Genomic DNA, 21,774 nt, shown 5'->3' with positions numbered 1-21,774 from the left:
ATAGAAATCTACAAATTTGGTCTTAATGTTATTAACTAAATTTCATCTATCTCGCTCAAGACGCTTTTGAGTGATTGTGCTTACAAACATAGTGCTAAAAATATGTTTTTTCGAACTCGTGGAATATTGAAACATTCAATAAAATCTCGAGTTCAAATTTTTAGACGATTACAGTTCTTACATTATATTTCGTATTCTAGAAAGTGAAAACTTAATGTTAAATTTTGTCAGAACACCATAATAGAAAATACTGAAACAAAACAAAACAAAAATTAAAAAGCAATTCGAAAACCTATTTTACACTATTTTTACTGTGAATTCTTGGAAATATAATTTTAAATTAAATATTCATTTCAATAATTTAGATTCTGAATTTCTAAATGCAAATCTCAGAGCGGAATTTAATTATTTTTTAACACTGCCTTTTTAAAAACACTGAAATTGATTTCTTTAAAATAAACTGTTTTTAGAATTTTAGCTTTTCATAATTTAGTATTCAGGAACTAGCTAAGTATTTGAAACCGGTTTTATGCAAAGGAAGTGGGGTGAAGTTATTTGAATTAAAGTAACTGATTTACTTTTTTTGTCATAGCATTCGTCCTGAGCAAGGTTACGCGAGAGGACTAAAACAAACAATTGTTGTTTTTTTTTATTTCGATGTCTTTTTTTATATGTATGGAAAGTATATTAAAAGACCTATAACATAATTAAGTTGCTTATTTTTCACAAAGTTAATATGTAAATAAAGAATTAAATAAAAAGTTGTAGAGAAAAATAAGGAACATTTCTAAATTTTTCAAAAATTTTATTGAAAGAATTTCTGTGTTTAAAATTTGTGAACCAGCATTATTTATTAACTAAATATATGCTTGTTATTTATCAATAAAAATATAACTTAACTTTTAAAATATGATTAATATTTTCTAAAGATTTTTAAGTGATCAACTTTTTTTATATTTTGATAAATTAAAATGAATTACTCATCTTTTAACTTACACCATTCTCTATAATGCAAATATATTTAAAAAATGAATAAATTGAAACTAATTTGCAACTTTTTAGTTTAATGCTTGGCAAATCTTAAACATAAAGTACAAAGCAAGTTCATTAAAAAGTAAAGCAAGGAATTAATGAATCCAATCTAGTATTGATTATTATTATGATTTTAGACTAAAAAAATTAACTTGTAAAGAATTTAGATCAAATATGTTTTAAACAAGAATCTGCTACTGGATTAACTATTTCTTAAAATCAATGAAATCTCATTAATAGCTAATTCTCCCAAGACTTCATGCCCGACTTTGCCAACATGGTTTCTCTTTGAATCCGAATTTCCAATATGCATTCGTAATATAATGAGGTCTATATCACAGAAAACTAATTTCCACTTCCATTTTTTTCTTTTATTATTATGTTTCAGTTAAATCATCCCTATTGTATTCATCTAGCAATAAGGTCCTAGCCCCGAGCCCGGAGGGCTTCAGGCTAAAAACACGATTCCTCTAAAAATAAGTCCGTCGCGTATGCGGGCTTGCTGTACTTTAAATCTGATGTCGTGGGTCAAGCATCCTCCCTTTGGTATGGCACGAAATTTTAAAGATGGGTTCCAGCTCAAGTGTCGTCGTCTTCATCTAACCGGGGTTCAAAATTACAGGGCCCGTCCCAAAATAATCCTAGTATTGTTTTCAGATGGAACACTAATATAACTAAATAACTCGCATATTTTATAGGAAATTATATTTGCTATGCCTCTTTTTTCTCTAGTAATAATTATATCTGGAGAGTAAGAACCTTAAGTTCAAAAACTCCGACACTGCATATTAGCCAAGTATTTACTATACTGCTAATATACTATTAATTGAGTCTTTTATACTCAGTTTTTGAATAAAGGGTAATTTCCGTTTATTTTAAACTTAAAATACGCAATTATATTTCGCTCTATTAACATTGAATTCTGATAAGGTTGTTAGAGCGTTAATTTGTGTTGCAATGTCTTACTTTTCATTGCAAAATCTTTTTGCGAGAATGTTTCTCACGAAGTGTGTTCGACGTATTGTTTTAAAATTTGTTAAATTTATTTAGATTAACTATTTAAGGTTGAATATGTTGAGGTCCGCCGGTCCCGAAATTGTCCTAATGTCGCTCCAAAAAGGGACTTTCATTTAATTAAACTATTGTTCTCAAATGATCAGCATAATTGAACTGAAGCTCTGTCATGATCAATTTCATTGTACCACAGGTGCGATTTGGAAATTCGTTTTAACTTTAGTCCAAAAAGAAAATCAAAATCTTTAGTCACAGGACACGCGTTGTCTTCTTTTGTTTTATTTTTTGTTCAAAGAAGCACACAAGGGGGGGGGGGAGATGCATAAAAAAAGATTGAACTCTAGAATCTTAATTTAAGGAAATTGAAAAAGTATGTAAAATACGAGCATCATCTGCAAGAGTTTTCTAAGGGAAGATGTTACCGTGTTTTCCATTAATTTGAAAAACTTTGCCATCGATTTTATGATTAACTTTAAGCTCTACAGAGGAAAAACACGCGTAATTCACTTAGTAATTTAATCCTGCTTGTTTGTTGTAAACAACTTCTCTAAGGCTTTATATTAAATCTTCGACATATGGCATTTTCTCCTTATTTTACATGAAAGAAGTATAAATTAAAAATAGATGTAGCTTTGCTTTTACTCTTTTTATAAAATGTCCTAGTTTACTTGTGTGAGCTTTGAAATGAGTTGAGATTTTATTGATTTTTACTTGGTTAATGGTGTTAATATTTGCTTTTATTTGGTGTCCATTTTTACTTTTACATATGCGAAATATATAATGTGGAAGTATTGTAACTGCCAATTCGGACGAATCTTCAAGCTTCAGACTTTTATGAGCCCGAAAAACACATTCTCGAAATATGTCTGTATGTCTGTCTATCTGTATATCTATCTATATATGAACACGATAACTCAAAAACGCTTTGAGCTTGAGAGATGAAATTTAGTAATTGATCTTTAGGCAAAATTTTTATATTCTATCAAACTTTGAAAGTGATCTATTCAGAGAAAACCTGTAAATCTGGTTGTTTGAATGCAAATGGACTGGATAACTGCACACTTTTTAATGATCTGGAGTCTTTGTTGTTGTTTTTGTCCAAAAACAACAACAAAGACAAAAATTTACTTTTTGCTTCAGTATCCTAATAGTACCACTTTGCGACGATTCTTTTTCGCTAAAGCCCCGTTCCGACGGCCTGTACGCGTCTTGAGATACCCTTCTTTTCCCTGTCTTGTGGTTTTCTGGCGTTTTTTTGATGACTGTTTGCTCAATAAGCGGGGAACTCTCGATCGACATCCACAGGCGATGGGTGGTCCAACAATGGGTCAGATGGCAGATTTACGATCATATCCATAAAGGCCACAGGCTGTCGGAATTGGGACTTGAGGGATGAGATGCAAAAGGGTGAGATCATTTCCGGAATTCTTCGACCTTGATTTTTGTTCCATTAGATACTTTTTCATTCAGTTTTCCTACGTGCATGTGAATGTTGTGCCATTTCTTACTGTACTATTTCATTTTAAATATAAATTACGCATTGATTACTTATATGGCTTGTTCAAGTGACAAAAAGAAAATCAAAAGTGGCATGAAAAATATTTTATATAATGTTGATTGTGGTTATGATTATCGACTGCTGTTGATCTCAAATTGTTATCAAAAAAATTAAATAGCAAAAGAAAAGTTTAACATAAAAAATTATTAATATTTTGTAAAAAGCGAATTATCAAATTTTAAGAACAGAAATATTCCATTTATTCCTCACTATTTAAAGCTTATACCCCTTAGAGTAAATTAAAATTGTTCTGCAGTATTTTATTGTAAATCAGTCCGACAATATTACAAATTATCTTCAGTTTTTAAGCCTCCCAAGTCGGAGGATAATTTGATTTATTCCTATTGTTATATGTAAACATCTTCTCCTTGCACCCCTATTTTGATTAAATAAATGCATCTTGACTCATGCGCAAAAAGCGCGGAGGGTTTTCGAATCCGTGAATGAATAGTGCATAAAGTTGATCATGTGTAAAAACATACTTAATACCAAACTAAACATACTCTATCAAACACTGAAATTTATTTATATTTAACGAACATTTCAGGCTTACAGAAAATCATTTCCTCTAAAACCTATAAAACATATTACTGTCCAATAGAGTCTGGTTCAATAGTGATACTGTCCAATAGGGCCTGGTTCAATAGCGATACTGCCCAATAGGGTCTGGTTCAATAGCAATACTGTCCAATAGGGTCTGGTTCAATAGCGATACGCTTGGCATCTACATAATATTGGCTTCGTTGGAATCAGCATCAGCAACATATTACTGTCAAATAAGGTCTGGTTCAATAGCGATACTGTCCAATAGGGTCTGATTCAATAGCGATACGCTTGGAATCTACATAATATTGGCTTCGTTGGAATTAGCATCAGCAACATATTACTGTCAAATAGGGTCTGGTTCAATAATGATACTGTCCAATAGGGTCTGGTTCAATAGCGATACTGTCCAATAGGGTCTGGTTCAATAGCGATACTGTCCAATAGGGTCTGGTTCAATAGCGATACGCTTGGCATCTACATAATATTGGCTTCGTTGGAATCAGCATCAGAAACATATAAGCAACATATTACTGTCCAATAGGGTCTGGTTCTATAGCGATACGCTTGGCATCTACATAATATTGGCTTCGTTGGAATTAGCATCAGCAACATATAAGCAACATATTACTGTCCAATAGGGTCTGGTTCAATAGCGATACTGTCTAATAGGTTCTGGTTCAATAGCGATACGCTTGGCATCTACATAATATTGGCTTCGTTGGAATCAGCATCAGAAACATATAAGCAACATATTACTGTCCAATAGGGTCTGGTTCTATAGCGATACGCTTGGCATCTACATGATATTGGCTTCGTTGGAATTAGCATCAGCAACATATAAGCAACATATTACTGTCCAATAGGGTCTGGTTCAATAGCGATGCTGTCTAATAGGTTCTGGTTCTATAGCGATACGCTTGGCATCTACATGATATTGGCTTCGTTGGAATTAGCATCAGCAACATATAAGCAACATATTTCTGTCCAATAGGGTCTGGTTCAATAGCGATACTGTCTAATAGGTTCTGGTTCAATAGCGATACGCTTGGCATCTACATAATATTGGCTTCGTTGGAATCAGCATCAGAAACATATAAGCAACATATTACTGTCCAATAGGGTCTGATTCAATAGCGATACGCTTGGAATCTACATAATATTGGCTTCATTGGAATTAGCATCAGCAACATATTACTGTCCAATAGGGTCTGGTTCAATAGCGATACTGTCCAATAGGGTCTGGTTCAATAGCGATACTGTCCAATAGGGTCTGGTTCAATAGCGATACGCTTGGCATCTACATAATATTGGCTTCGTTGGAATCAGCATCAGAAACATATAAGCAACATATTACTGTCCAATAGGGTCTGGTTCTATAGCGATACGCTTGGCATCTACATAATATTGGCTTCGTTGGAATTAGCATCAGCAACATATAAGCAACATATTACTGTCCAATAGGGTCTGGTTCAATAGCGATACTGTCTAATAGGTTCTGGTTCAATAGCGATACGCTTGGCATCTACATAATATTGGCTTGGTTGGAATCAGCATCAGAAACATATAAGCAACATATTACTGTCCAATAGGGTCTGGTTCTATAGCGATACGCTTGGCATCTACATGATATTTGCTTCGTTGGAATTAGCATCAGCAACATATAAGCAACATATTACTGTCCAATAGGGTCGGGTTCAATAGCGATACTGTCTAATAGGTTCTGGTTCTATAGCGATACGCTTGGCATCTACATGATATTGGCTTCGTTGGAATTAGCATCAGCAACATATAAGCAACATATTTCGGTCCAATAGGGTCTGGTTCAATAGCGATACTGTCTAATAGGTTCTGGTTCAATAGCGATACACTTGGCATCTACATAATATTGGCTTCGTTGGAATCAGCATCAGAAACATATAAGCAACATATTACTGTCCAATAGGGTCTGATTCAATAGCGATACGCTTGGAATCTACATAATATTGGCTTCGTTGGAATTAGCATCAGCAACATATTACTGTCAAATAGGGTCTGGTTCAATAGTGATACTGTCCAATAGGGTCTGGTTCAATAGCGATACTGTCCAATAGGGTCTGGTTCAATAGCGATACTGTCCAATAGGGTCTGGTTCAATAGCGATACGCTTGGCATCTACATAATATTGGCTTCGTTGGAATCAGCATCAGAAACATATAAGCAACATATTACTGTCCAATAGGGTCTGGTTCTATAGCGATACGCTTGGCATCTACATGATATTGGCTTCGTTGGAATTAGCATCAGCAACATATTACTGTCCAATAGGGTCTGGTTCAATAGCGATACGCTTGGCATCTACATAATATTGGCTTCGTTGGAATCAGCATCAGCAACATATTACTGTCAAATAAGGTCTGGTTCAATAGCGATACTGTCCAATAGGGTCTGATTCAATAGCGATACGCTTGGAATCTACATAATATTGGCTTCGTTGGAATTAGCATCAGCAACATATTACTGTCAAATAGGGTCTGGTTCAATAATGATACTGTCCAATAGGGTCTGGTTCAATAGCGATACTGTCCAATAGGGTCTGGTTCAATAGCGATACTGTCCAATAGGGTCTGGTTCAATAGCGATACGCTTGGCATCTACATAATATTGGCTTCGTTGGAATTAGCATCAGCAACATATAAGCAACATATTACTGTCCAATAGGGTCTGGTTCAATAGCGATGCTGTCTAATAGGTTCTGGTTCTATAGCGATACGCTTGGCATCTACATGATATTGGCTTCGTTGGAATTAGCATCAGCAACATATAAGCAACATATTTCTGTCCAATAGGGTCTGGTTCAATAGCGATACTGTCTAATACGTTCTGGTTCAATAGCGATACGCTTGGCATCTACATAATATTGGCTTCGTTGGAATCAGCATCAGAAACATATAAGCAACATATTACTGTCCAATAGGGTCTGATTCAATAGCGATACGCTTGGAATCTACATAATATTGGCTTCATTGGAATTAGCATCAGCAACATTTTACTGTCAAATAGGGCCTGGTTCAATAGTGATACTGTCCAATAGGGTCTGGTTCAATAGCGATTCTGTCCAATAGGGTCTGGTTCAATAGCGATACTGTCCAATAGGGTCTGGTTCAATAGCGATACGCTTGGCATCTACATAATATTGGCTTCGTTGGAATCAGCATCAGAAACATATAAGCAACATATTACTGTCCAATAGGGTCTGCTTCTATAGCGATACGCTTGGCATCTACATGATATTGGCTTCGTTGGAATTAGCATCAGCAACATATAAGCAACATATTACTGTCCAATAGGGTCTGGTTCAATAGCGATACTGTCTAATAGGTTCTGGTTCAATAGCGATACGTTTGGCATCTACATAATATTTGCTTGGTTGGAATCAGCATCAGAAACATATAAGCAACATATTACTGTCCAATAGGGTCTGGTTCTATAGCGATACGCTTGGCATCTACATGATATTGGCTTCGTTGGAATTAGCATCAGCAACATATAGGCAACATATTACTGTCCAATAGGGTCTGGTTCAATAGCGATACTGTCTAATAGGTTCTGGTTCTATAGCGATACGCTTGGCATCTACATGATATTGGCTTCGTTGGAATTAGCATCAGCAACATATAAGCAACATATTTCTGTCCAATAGGGTCTGGTTCAATAGCGATACTGTCTAATAGGTTCTGGTTCAATAGCGATACACTTGGCATCTACATAATATTGGCTTCGTTGGAATCAGCATCAGAAACATATAAGCAACATATTACTGTCCAATAGGGTCTGATTCAATAGCGATACGCTTGGAATCTACATAATATTGGCTTCGTTGGAATTAGCATCAGAAACATATAAGCAACATATTACTGTCAAATAGGGTCTGGTTCAATAGTGATACTGTCCAATAGGGTCTGGTTCAATAGCGATACTGTCCAATAGGGTCTGGTTCAATAGCGATACTGTCCAATAGGGTCTGGTTCAATAGCGATACTGTCCAATAGGGTCTGGTTCAATAGCGATACGCTTGGCATCTACATAATATTGGCTTCGTTGGAATCAGCATCAGAAACATATAAGCAACATATTACTGTCCAATAGGGTCTGGTTCTATAGCGATACGCTTGGCATCTACATGATATTGGCTTCGTTGGAATTAGCATCAGCAACATATTACTGTCCAATAGGGTCTGGTTCAATAGCGATACGCTTGGCATCTACATAATATTGGCTTCGTTGGAATCAGCATCAGCAACATATAATCCTGATCATAGCCAGCATCTGATTTAGTTTTGTTATATAAAGATGAAAATTAATATATTTTATTTGATTATTATTATGAATATTGTATTATTATTATTGATAATGAATTTTGTATTATATTCGATTGTTAATTTTGAAGCAATGCGGTCGAACTCCACTTGGAATGTTTATCTTTGCTTCCATAGATGCGAAGCCTAATGTAGCATTCTATTCCCGCATATACAGTAGATAGTTACGGAATTAAGGTGATTCGAAGCATAAAAGCTCTTTCGTCACTTCGGGACAGCTCGATTACGTCTTCAAACGCACCTTGCTGTCATGACAGTATTATGTATATTTATTGGAAATATTTACCACATTTTTATTCCCGAAATTCACAAAGTTCTATCATTAATCCAATAAAATTCTCTTTAGCTTAAATCCTCTGATCGTCCATGTATATGCGAGCATGCGGAATATGCTGAAACAATCTCATTTTTCCTGAATGCCATTCAAACCCTTCTTCAATTGATTCGTTTGCCCGTTGAATTCACCTTCTTTCATTCTTTTGATAACATTTCACAGCATGGCTAAGATTCGTGTTGGAATATTGAAGGTAAATAGTCGAAGTAATTCTGAAACTGAATTGTAAATAACAGAAGCTAAGATCAAATTCCTGGACGCTTTTAAGAATTGAAATTCGTACAAAGGATTAAAAAAAAAAAAACCTTCAATCTTCTTATACATATAAAGTTATAGCTATTTTATTTATTGTGAAAAGTTATTTCTTCATTCCAAAACAACTTCATTTTCTAAAAAGTATTCTAAACTGTATTACAATTCTGCCAGAATACATTTATATTTTTTAAATAATCGTTTGCGTTCTGATAAGAAAAAATATTTTAAGTGTTGCCAAGTCTTATAGCTAAATAGCGCGGGGTTTTTTCCCCCCTGTTTTTTTTTTTTGTTGTTGTTGTTGTGGGGGGGGGAAATAAAAAAATTTTTGAAGGGTAAATAATAAAATAAACACTTTTTGTAATAAATAAACATATTTGTGAAGGGTAAAAGTTTTATCTGGATCCGTATGTGCATTGGGGAAAAATGTGTTTCCATATGTAAAATGAATTACTTCTTATTCAATACCGTCAAGAATAGATGTCTTAAACGAAAATTAATATAACAAACTTTAACATTTCATTTTATTTATTTATTTATTTGGTGAAAAAAAAATCTTTTTAAGAACGAGATTTAATATATTTATATATTTTGGCGACATTTTTGGCGAAATATGAGGATTTATATATGTGCGAGAAGAATTACATGTTCAAGCAAAGTCATTTTTTTAAATTGTCTTGAAAAATTGGTATATCTTTAAATTGTCGATGGAACAATGAAGAAGATGAATAAAAAAGGGTTTTATTTTTCATTAATTAAAAATAGTTATAATAAAATTAAATTTTTATTTGTTTGCCGCTTATTTTTTTTATACCCTCATTCCTTCCCAGTTCATTAGGCGTCGCTGCATTATCACAACAACTGTGTCGTCAACTTAAAAAAAAAAAAAAGTGATCCCTATAATACTCCTTCCTATTGTCATAAAGCCATGAATGAGTTGCCATGGCAATCATTTTTTCACTTCATTTCTTTCTCCTTTGTTGAATTCCGCTTTCGCTTCAACGGCGTTTAGCATTTTGTCGTATCTCACACAAGAAGGTATTTTTGTATGAAATGAAGAACTTTATGAAGTATTTTACATCATTAAAAAAATGGGCCGTTTGTACTTTGTTCTCATAATAGATTTGGAATTTAATTTCGGAATTTGGTCATTGTTATTTATTTATTTTTACATGCGGAGTTTTTTTGCGAGGCTTTTTTTAGGAACTTTCAAAACATCTTGCTAAATGAAGGACTTTGTTTAAGAAGTGTTAAAAAAATGAAGGAAAAAGTCCCTTCATTCATTATAGCAAACTTGTTAAGTGTTAATTAGGTACAGCATTTATAAAATGCCCAGGCATTGAAATTAATTAGGATCGAGTTCATTAGAGAAAAAAAATTTCAAAAAATGCAAATCTTTTATTTTGGAAGGATTTTGAATAATAATTAAAAAAATGTTTTCAAATTTTTGCTAAAAACTATATTTTTTATTAGGAATTACTGAGCAATATAAATTTATGTTATAAAGATTGATGTGTTTTTTAAATGCTTTTTTATATAAATCTACAGTTTTTATCTGATCTTGATAAAAATCCGCATCTATGTTCTTTAAAACAAAAGGAGAGTGACTGTCCAAAAACAAATTAAGAATTCATCTAGTTTTTTATTAAATGTTTTCCAAGTACATCCTCCGAAAATATATCTGACAATAATGGTTTGATGATACCAGGGTTGACATTTTTAATGACACCAATTTCATTTCCACACAATTTTTCGGTAATTAAATTTTTTTTTAACTTTTATTTACTTTGCAATTTGTAACATTTTTTTAATTATTATTCAAATCAATTCTATTGTTTCATTAATCCATTCAATCACGTGATTTTGCCAACGATAAAATAAAGATTTAAAAAAAAAAAAAATTTTTTTAGCATTAACTCCGGAGTAGAATTTTCACTCAATCTTTTATTTTGTATTATATATTAAATTTTCAGGTTATTGATGTTAAGTGCAAATTTTTTCAATTTGATCAAATAACAAGGTGAAATTTTAAATTAAATGCATTCCACTTCAACTGTTTAACAGCCAGGATATCTCTATAACCGGGAGAACAACCTAGTCGTGAAAGGCGGCTAGTCGTTTATATTTTTTATTCTTAATCTTAAAAATCGTCTGAAACGCGTGTCGAAAATGTTAATTAATGCTTTTCTTTTCTTTTCTTTTCTTTTTTTCTTTCTTTTTTCTTTTTTTTTTTTTTTTTTGGCAATGATTTTTTTTTTACCGATGATTTAGATAAAATCGTAAATAATCGACTTTCTATAAAAACTCTTTAATCTGATTTTCGCTAATTGAGTTGAGTTACTTTTTAAACTTCTTTTATATTAAAAAATATTTTAATTGTTCACAACAGTAGTTCATTTCGAGATTTTTATGACGTTCCATATGTTAGTTAATTTCCTAGTTTTTATCTTAATTTAGCCCATATTAACTTCATTCTAAAATGTTCTCTTATTTCCTGATCTAATTTCACCTTTTTTTTTTCTTGTTTAATTAATGCTACGAAAACTCTGTAAAAATGCTTAAATCAGCGGTTCTCACGCTCCGAGTGAAGGGATAAAAATGTGTCGATCTAAACAAATTCTTTTAAAAGATCCCTATAATTAATTCCCTTACCTAAATCGACACGTGCAAAGAAATCCCTATCAGAATCTCACGGTGTATTATGACATGGGAAAATTATTTCGTTCTTTTTACGCTCTTTTCTCTTTTCGCTCTTGTATCGCTTGAGAACGGATGTCATTTCGTTCGCGCGTATTGTACTTAAAATATACCTCTCTTGATGGAATAAATCTGAATTTCAAAAATTCAAGGTGTTTTCTCTTTCTTTGGTCACGACTCTGCTTCAAAAATATGTGTTTTACATTATATATATATATAATATAAACGCAATAATTCAAAAGTGCTTAGAGTTAAATGGTGAGATTTGACGTGCGGTTTTATTGCAAATTATGTCAAATTTTGAACGTAATGCGACATTTAAAAATGAAACAAATTAGAAGATTGTAAATTAATATGTTGTCTTCATGCTTAGATTGTAGACCTATATGTAATATTGAAATTTAAAGTGAAGAATTCCTATTCCTAAATCAATTTCCTCAGCTATAAGCAGCTAAATACAGAATTATGGGACTCGGAAGATATAACACATCTTTTCTCTCTTTTATAACCAGTATTATCTACCTGGATGTTTCGCTGTTTAAGATTTCGCAAGACAGCATTGTATTCCTTCCCTGGCACCCACAGCATGGCTAAGAAACCTGAAGTGAAATCTGAATCTCCAAGTGAAATAGGGACAGACAGACCGACACGTACAATTTTCGGCTAAATTACAGGAATCAAAAGAATCGATAGTTTCATTTGTAAGACGCCCTAAAGCTTCCTTTGTCTCTTCGAATTTCGTGAAGAGGGATGGGGGGAGAGGGGAGACACAGTCCGTGAAATGCACGCACGTTCCAACTGGCGCCTTCGCCCGCTGAACGGTCACAAGAAGAAAGTTTCATTGTTGAACGTGGAATTCCACTCTTTTATCCTGGCCGAAAACGATAAGCGTAAAATAAAAAAAGGGTTGCCACAATGCTATATGAGATCTTGGCGACGAGATGTCGTCTGTTATTGTTGTGAGTATCTCTCAGCTTGGATGCTCCTGTTATGTTGGCGAAATTAAAGTGAGACTTTTATTATTGGCGATTTTTATCGAAAGATAGCCTAAATAATTTGCATGTTTATAGACTGAATATTTTTTTGTAAACGGTATTATGTATTGATGCAACATCTATGTGATGTGAAAATCTTTCAATTCATGCTGTATGGAGATACCGAGAAACAAGAGGAAGCAGATATACATGCTTTGGGCGGTAGTTATAGTGGGAATCATTAAAATTAATCAACTTTTAAATAATTGTAGATTTTTGATGATAATATGATATTTTCCTACTTTCAGAAATTAAACATTATTTCATCCGTTAATTTTAGTAAAATTTGATTTCACATCATAAGCGTCATTTGGTGGAGAATATAAGAGAAATATAGTCTATAATATTCCTAAGATAGCAACCAGTTAGGACATATTTAAAAATAATAAAAGGTAAAAAAATTATGGAAGTTAAAAAAAAAAATTCTTACATTTTTTTATTATTTATTATTTAGCAGACAAAGTAATTTGAAGAAAGAAAAAATATTTCTTTTTTTTTATTAGAACTCTTTTTTTACAAAAGCAATAACAATAATAATAATAAAAAAGAAACACAGTGCGAAAAAAATTTAACATATATTAAACACAAAGATATTACCACAATCTTTTATCTTTAACTATTTATTACACCATAAAATATTAAAATAACAGTAATCTCACTCAATCACTAACTTTTTTAACCGATGAAAATCAACCCCAGTATAATCAAATATCCACTCCACAAAGCAAAAGGAAAAAGAAACCTTCAAGTGCCATGGAACAAAAAAAGTGCGAAAGGCGAAAACATTTGCGGTGTAAGGTTGTACCTTGTGTTCCATTTATCATTCTGTTAAGCACTGACAAGAACCACATGCGATCAGAAATCATGTATTAATCATCGACTCTGACTGGTTTGGGGTCTTCGTCTAAGAGATTTTTTTTTTCGGTGGTTCTTTCTGCTACCCCCTTAGCTTCAGAACAAAGAAAAATTCCTTTATCTGAAGTTGAAATTAATTAGTCCCTAGAGTTACTAGGATACGCAATCATAAGTTCGAGTTCTGCACTAATTGGGAATAAAAAAAAAAAAAAAACCGACTCTCTTCATGATGTAATTTTCGTTTCTTCCCTGTTTAATCAATGTATTGGTGCTTTTCTATTTTTTTTTTTAACGTTGCATTTAAAAGTGCTGATTACTTGGAAGCGCTAATTGTAGAATTCCAGATGCGTGGTAATTGCTTAGTTTATTAGATGTAAGAAAATTATAAATTATTTATTTAACTAAGGTAACCAGATCTGTCAGATTAACCAGAACAATACACGCGTCTTTGTCCTCTTTTTTTGCACTTTTAATCGTTTAATTTATGACGCCAGATGTAATTTATGGCAGGAGTTCAGGTTTCTCGTGTTTTCTTGTTTTTCTTTGGGCTCCAGTTATGCCACCAATCGGCTCTTTTTTTTTTTTTTATCTTTCTTAAAAATGTTTTGAAAGATTCGCTGTTTAGATACATTTACGAACATGTTCAATTTTTTTTTCAGCGAAGCGAACTGTTAGCATGTAAATAACTTATAACAGCAGAATATAATTTCCTGAATGGAGTAGAAAATAATCTGATTTCCGACCCTGAAATCGTGTGGAACTAGAAGAGTTAAAGCCATTTACTTTATGTGCAAAATATATAACATAATACGAACTTGAAGAGTTAAAACCATTTATTATATGTGCAAAAAAAATAACAAAAAAGAAAAACATAGAAAAAAACACAAGCATAAAGCATAAAAAATTAGTGAATTTCTAATTATTAATAGTTTCTGTTTTTAGTTAGAAATTAACTGTAATTAATTAATTAACCAGGACATCAATTTTGAATCACGGTTTTGCATGAATTGTTTATAATTCACTATTTCCTACAATTGACGCTGTTTTTTGTGGCCATACACATTTTGCAATATCCTTAATTAAATTGAAAGCATTTTATGCTTTTAAAAAATTAATTCCTGAAGATTACAAATGATAATTTTAAAAACAAAATAGTAATCAATATGCAAAGTATATTTTCAGTAAAGCGTATTTAACACATTACATCTGAACAAAATGACTGAAAAAAAAAAATTAGCAAATAAAGATGGATATCATTATTTGGTTAAATTATTCAATTATTATTATATATTAAATAAACATCAATTAGTGAAATTCAATTCATCAGAATAAGTTTAGAAGGAATATATTTATAAATTCATTACGAATAATTCTTGTTTATACAAATAATTCTTACATCAAATTTCTTTAAAACAGATAATTTTTTGATAATTATTTTTAAAATTTGATTACAATTTTGAAACACTTCCATTTATTTTAATGATTAAAATGATCAATATCTTCATTTCTTTATTTAATAATGTATTACTACTTAAAATTACATCTCTTTAGGTATTCTTAATCTGATTTGTGATTCTGAGAAAATATAACAATTACATTTTTCTTTTTCTTGTATTTTCTTTTTCTTCTCGAATTTGCTGAATTCGTACGGGATATTTTTTACTAATCAAATTAATGTTTTGATCAAACGATTAAATATTATCTCGGAATGAATTTCATTCTTAATGTCTCCTCATTATTTGCTGATTTATTTAAGAACAAAACGTAAACTGAACTGCATAGCATTTTCATGGCGGTAAAAATATTTATTCTTCTGATAAGCTTTCTGCTAGATAATTAGGATCTCTTCTTCGAAATCTTTCTTATCTTGTCATTTATTATCTAAGCAGAGACGTCTTATTATCTCGCTTAATGTATCTCTAGTACGGAGACGATAAAATATGATTACAGCATAAAATAAATCGTCTGCTATTCTATTACACTCGACAAAAATATTTTATTTTCTGCTGAAGCGTGTATTATTATATTTTTATAAATGACAATAAATATATTTTTATATTTTATGTTATATTACATTTATATGCATTACATTTGTTTAATATTTAAATGCATAATATGTTTGTTATATAATTTGTTTATGTAAATGTTTATGGGAACATAACATGCTATAAAGAGTCTTCTTTTTTTAATCTAAAATACATAAAAAAATTTTTTGTTGTATTATTCTGATCTTATTGCATTTGGCACGTTATGTATTTTCTTTATTTTGTCTATGATGGTATGAATGCAAGTTACTTAAAATAACTATTTTTATCGTAACTTAAATTTATATGTATCGTTTTGAACTAAATTGTGGACTATTAGCTAAAGTAAATTCTATTATTTCAATTATTTTATTTCAGTTACTGAGAATTTTTCATTTTGCGATCTGCGATTGAATTTATTTTACCATTTCTAAGAAACGAATATTAAATATACTGAAATACCAATTCCTAAAAATGAAAATTTCTCTGAAAATATTTGTAAGCAAAATGGCTAATAGCAGAACTTTTCTAATTATTTCACGTAAATTTTAACATTTTTTTATATATTTATGTGATGTTGAGTTTTGATATGAACTTTAATGATTTATGTTTTCAGTACTAGAGCTTCAAAATTATTCTTTTTTATTTTTAATGAGCTATTTTTTCTCCCCTTGCTAAAAGCTGTAATTTTCCATTATTTTTATTTTTTTAATAATGACATGTTTTAGTTTTATAATAACTGTTATTCTCTTAAACCGCTGAAGTTAGAAATAATCAACGGCTGTTTTCTATTTCGAGAAAATCTGTCTGCGTTCTTTCTTGTACACGAAGTTACACAAAGATAAATTAATTGATGAATCTCCACGTTTCAGAACTCCGCGAATCCGTCGGAATTATCTCTCTCCATTTGTTTCTGAAGATGATAATTTCAAAAACAAATTGAGATAGGAACAAAAGTTGGACGAAAGATCTCATACAGAAGTATATGTTTACGTGTAGCTCTACATTAGTACTAGGCCATTAGGTGCGTGTAAACTAATTAAATATTAATAATTAAAGAAGAGAAAACGAGATATGATGAAAATTGTAGATAAAAAAAATAATATAGCATTTATGCAGTCAGATGCATCTTTGCAACTGGACTTTAGAGCTTTAATTATTGTGATTCAAACACAGTTAAGAGAAATTAAAATCTTTGGCAGTATGAAATTATACATTCATTGATGCTTATAGAGGTCAAATCCTGTAATAAAAAGACCAGTCTGAGTTATAATATAAAGAAAAATATAAAATAACTCTTACTTCACATATGCAAAGAAAGTATTATTTTTAATTTTCAACAATTATTTAATTTCAAATAAAGTTTCGTATGAATTTGTAGAAAATCAGGCACTAATAATAGCAAATGCTGCAACTGCAAAAGGGGAAGATGTTGGGAAATCGTAAAAGCCTTTTCACTCTAACGGCCACTTTACACGCTCTTTTGAACTGAACTGAACTGCTTAGAGGACTACCATGCATTTTTCACATTTATTGCATTATGAAACATTGCTTGAACCCTTTAACGTAAATAACGGATTTTTTCCTTTTATATTATCTATGGCCTGTGCTGAACTCTATTTTTACACTTTCACAATTTTTATTTTGGGCATTTTGGTGATGCTGACACTAACTATGTTTAACTGTTCCAAGTAGTATGTGTTTCTCATGATTATGGGGGGGGGGGCTCCAAGAGTTATTTTCATTTCAAAAATAGCATTTTATTGCAAGAAATATTGGTTATTTTTTTTAAAAATTCTATTCAAATGTATTAATTGTTGAAAAATATGCAAATTACTCCAAGTTAATTATTTATTCTCCACTTAAAGTTTGAATAACTATTGAGCCTACTGTTGGATAGTGATAATTGTCAATAGTTTGGAGTGTGTCCACTTTGAAATCGTTGTGTGTGTTTATTCTATGGGCAAAACAAACAGAGAACGAAACAAATGGTGGCGACCACTATCTATATATAAGACATGTACACAAATAAATAAAAATAATCTCACAATATCGGGGGGGGGGGTGTGTGATTTAGCTATATCGCTCTCGTGCTCACAGATCATCAAGTAAATGCCGTATTTGTATACCCAAGTAATCCAGTGAACGTCGCCTATATCTGGTGGTCGCACTCACAGGTAATCAAATGGATATCTTCCATATCCGTTGATCGTAAGGTAAGGGTTAATTGGGCGTAATTGTACATTGAATCTGCGACAAATTTTCGAATAGGTAGTCTAAGCAGCTGAAGGATTCGCTGTGCTTGACAGGTAGCCGATGGAAAATGTAATTAGTCTTGTTATCAAAAAATGTAAATTCTATGTTTTATTAAATACAGTGTTGTTATTCAGATTTTTTAAAAATCCAATTGAGCATGCATATTCCTATCTGCTCATAATAATTAAATTGCAGATTTTACATACATCGGGAGATTACTTAAATAAATAAACAAATAAATTTATATGTTTTCATCAATTTAATAAAAAGAATCATGAAGTAAATCATTGACATACTAAATTAAAAATGCGTTGAAGTGTGAAACTATATTAGCCAATTTATCAATAGGATGGGCCTCGTAATATGTACTGCTTAGAGCCGCAAAATTTCTAAATCCGCCAGCCACTGCATGAGCGGATTTCATTATATTGTCAGTTTGAGTTGTCTTTCATTTTAATTGCTACTGTCCAGAGCCGGATTTAGCTCTTTAGGAGCTTTAGACTATTCATGTCTTGGTGCAGAGGGCCTTCTCTTCCGACGGCCCCCTAATTAGATTTTTAAATTTAATATAATCTCTTTACAGGCAGTTTTTATCAATAAAATTTTACATACTGATATAAGAAAACCTTTAATTGTAAATCAGTTTAAAGAGAGTAGTTTCTGTATCTCGTAACTGAAAAATAATTTCAAAATTTTAATTAAAAAAAAACTGATACAAAATTGTTAAAACAAATGACAATTTTTTTCAATATAAAACTAAATTATATTTAATTATAAAATAAAAAAAGTTGTCAAATTATAAAGTGATAATTTTAGAATAATAAAAAAACATAATACAAAACTTATTAAAAATAATTAATTAGAAATGTGATAAGAATAAAGTTCAAAAATTTAAGCGATACTATATCTTAAGGTTGAAATTTTTGCGAAATTATGAATTTTTTTAATTTAATATTCTTAATGTCCAAACAGATTTCTTTATAAAATCGTTATTATTTTATTTCTAAGTCTATTTTTTTGGAAGTTATACTGATTTTTATATTTGCATTTATTTACGCTCTTTTATGATGCTATTTCGCATCTTTAAATGCCATTTCCACTTCTAATCTTTGATAGAATTTTATTATCAAAACCCTCCTAAATTAAAATCTAATGCCTTTTTTTTAATCAAATTTGGTATAATAATTCTTTAATATCTTCTGTAGTACCTGAACTAGAAAAAAGTAATCTGTTCAATTAAAAATATTTTGTAATTGATTTCGTGCTTCACAATGTAAGGGGGGGGGAATGGAAATTTCACTTAATTTATCTTTCAACTCGAATATTTAAAAAAATGGATAGCTTATATTTTAGTTCAGAAACTAGGTTACATGTTTCTTAAGTTTTCCAAAATTTTAAGCAAATCATTTGACAAAGTTAAAAACTGAAAGATTTTTATTTTATACCTCTTTTTAGCCAATAAACGCCTTTTTTTTTTTCTAATTTTTTTTAAAAAAACTTTTACTACTTAACTGGCAAGGCCGTGGTGGCCTGGTGGTAAGGTCTCGGCTTGTGAGCCGTAGGGTTTCAGGTTCGAGACTCCATTCCACCGAAAAACCACCGTGTAAGGGGGTCTGTCTGTTGCACGATAAATCCGTCAGGCAAAACGTCCTCCCATTGGTGTGGTGTGGTGTGGTGTGGAGAGGAGGGTGTCAGCTCAGGTGTCGTCCTCGTCATCTGACCGTGGTTCAAAATTACGAGGTCCGTCCCCAAATAGCCCTTGTGTTGCTCTAAACGGGACGTTAATATAACTAAACTAATCTGAACTAAACTTAACTAGTATATTTCGGTTTCATAGATGTTTTTTCAATTTCTTTTATACAAATATTCACAAATGTAACTTATTTTCGAACGTTTTTTGAAAAAAATTCATCTTGAATGTTGTCACATACCTTGATTTGAATAAATTCGAATATGCGGCTTTTGTAATTTAAAGCACAAAATGGAATTATTTTCAGAACACTCGAAAAAAGGTAAATTAAAGTCTCGAGGTTCCCAAAGCAGCTCTAGACAATTGCCTAATTTATCTATATAATAATCCAAGCTTGATGGCATCTTGAACAAACCTAGAGTCAACTCCGAAAGCTCTTTTACCTCATTCTAGTCCACCTTTCTCCACTATTCTTTATTCATTGTTTTGAGATATTACACCTCTGAATACGTCAGAGATAAGATTTTCAGAAAAGCTCACGGTTTTTGAGATAAAAATGCTGTGCTTTCGCATTCAAAACGGGTGTTTGCAAACTGTATACATAAACATATTCCCAGTGAAAGTGCAAAACGCATCTTTTAAGGGATTTAACCTAAAAATAGCGCGCCAAATCCCCTGGCAAAAATATTTAAATCCTTTGAAAGCTAGAAAGGGCCATTTGAATATGCCTTTTGGTGAACTGGGAGTTCCCCGCGTCTCATTGTGCGCATTCCACAGAACGGGAGTTAGTTTGGAGGGGTGGTCCCGCCTTCTTCCATTCATAAAAGAGGAATGCTTCCGACTGCTTCCCCCCCCTCCAACCTACCATCCCCAGACTGTGGTGTCTGCCTGAATGTTTTGACTGTTTGGAATAGTTCCGGATTCTTTTATTCCATTGCCTACTTTCTTTATAATAATGATGATGATGGGTTTTTTTTAACTTTGGAATATAAAGAGTTTTGGATATAAAGATATTTTTTTGTGTTGTTTCTATTATTTATTTGAACTTTTTAAGTTAATTTTAAGTACATTCTTTCATTAAGTTTCTGTCTTATTTTTATGCATCGATCTGCGGATTATTCTAATAAATCGTTTGGTGGCATAGCTCAGATAATAAAATATTGAATTAAAATTAAAATATTTTTTAGGAAAAAAAATTTCATGAAAAATCGCTATTTTTGATTTTAGCCAGAGGTTCTAAATGGATTAAATAAGATTTTATTTGCAAAGTAATCCGCTGTAAAAATTCCTCAAAATAATCGACTCTGACGACGAGTCTTTAATTTAAAATTTTATAGCTTTTGTCACCTTCTATATCTAAATAATCACATTTTTTGATTACTTTTGAAGAAATGTAGCATTGAAATGATTATGAAAGAATAAAATTTTTTATTTTAATCAAAAATTTTATTTGCGAATAAGAAAGTGTCATTTAAGAGTATAATTGCATTCAACTCCAAAATCACCTTGAGTTTGCTTCCTGTAAAACGAAATTATAAAATATTATTTTAAGGGAAAAATTCTAATGCTACATTATTAAAATTTACAATTTATTGTTGCTTTATAAATATATGTTGTATAATAAATTGGAGTTTGTTCATTTGCAAGTAAATTATACATGCGAAATGTGATATTTATAGTATGATACCCCCCCCCCCTCAAATCTATAAAATAGTTGATATTTCCCGGATGAATAATGTCGCCCTATTTATTATTTCTGCTTTTTCTCTTTCATTAAATAGCAACATCAAAAAAAAAAAAAAATGTTTTTAAGTTTTTGTTTTGGCTTTTTAGATTTTAAATGTAAACAATTTTGTGAATGAAAAATTTTAAATGTGAATTAGAACAAAAAAAAAGAGTGTTATATTTATCTTTTAGCTTTCTGATTATTAAAAAAATTGATAGTAATTGATACTATGACAAGTTTGATAGTAATTATTGACAAAATGCATCATCATAATCAGTTATACTCAAAATCTTGTAGACCGTACTGTATGGTATAATTTATTTTTAAAAATGTTTTTTTATTAGATTCCTAATTATTTTCTTCTATTAAGGATAATGTTTTTTTTATTAGATTCCTAATTA

General features: G+C 31.3%; 1 protein-coding gene across 2 annotated transcripts in view; it reads left to right on the top strand.

Annotated features, from left to right (window-relative positions):
* LOC129980549 (apoptosis-stimulating of p53 protein 1-like) overlaps positions 1-21,774 on the top strand; it is a 599,431-nt gene that overhangs the window by 382,273 nt on the left and 195,384 nt on the right. The gene's annotated exons all lie outside the window — the stretch shown is intronic.

Source organism: Argiope bruennichi, chromosome 8 (genome assembly GCF_947563725.1).
Source record: "Argiope bruennichi chromosome 8, qqArgBrue1.1, whole genome shotgun sequence".
Taxonomy (NCBI): domain Eukaryota; kingdom Metazoa; phylum Arthropoda; class Arachnida; order Araneae; family Araneidae; genus Argiope; species Argiope bruennichi.
The sequence above is the reverse complement of the archived record's forward strand: the minus strand, read 5'-3'. Positions and strand labels throughout refer to the sequence as shown.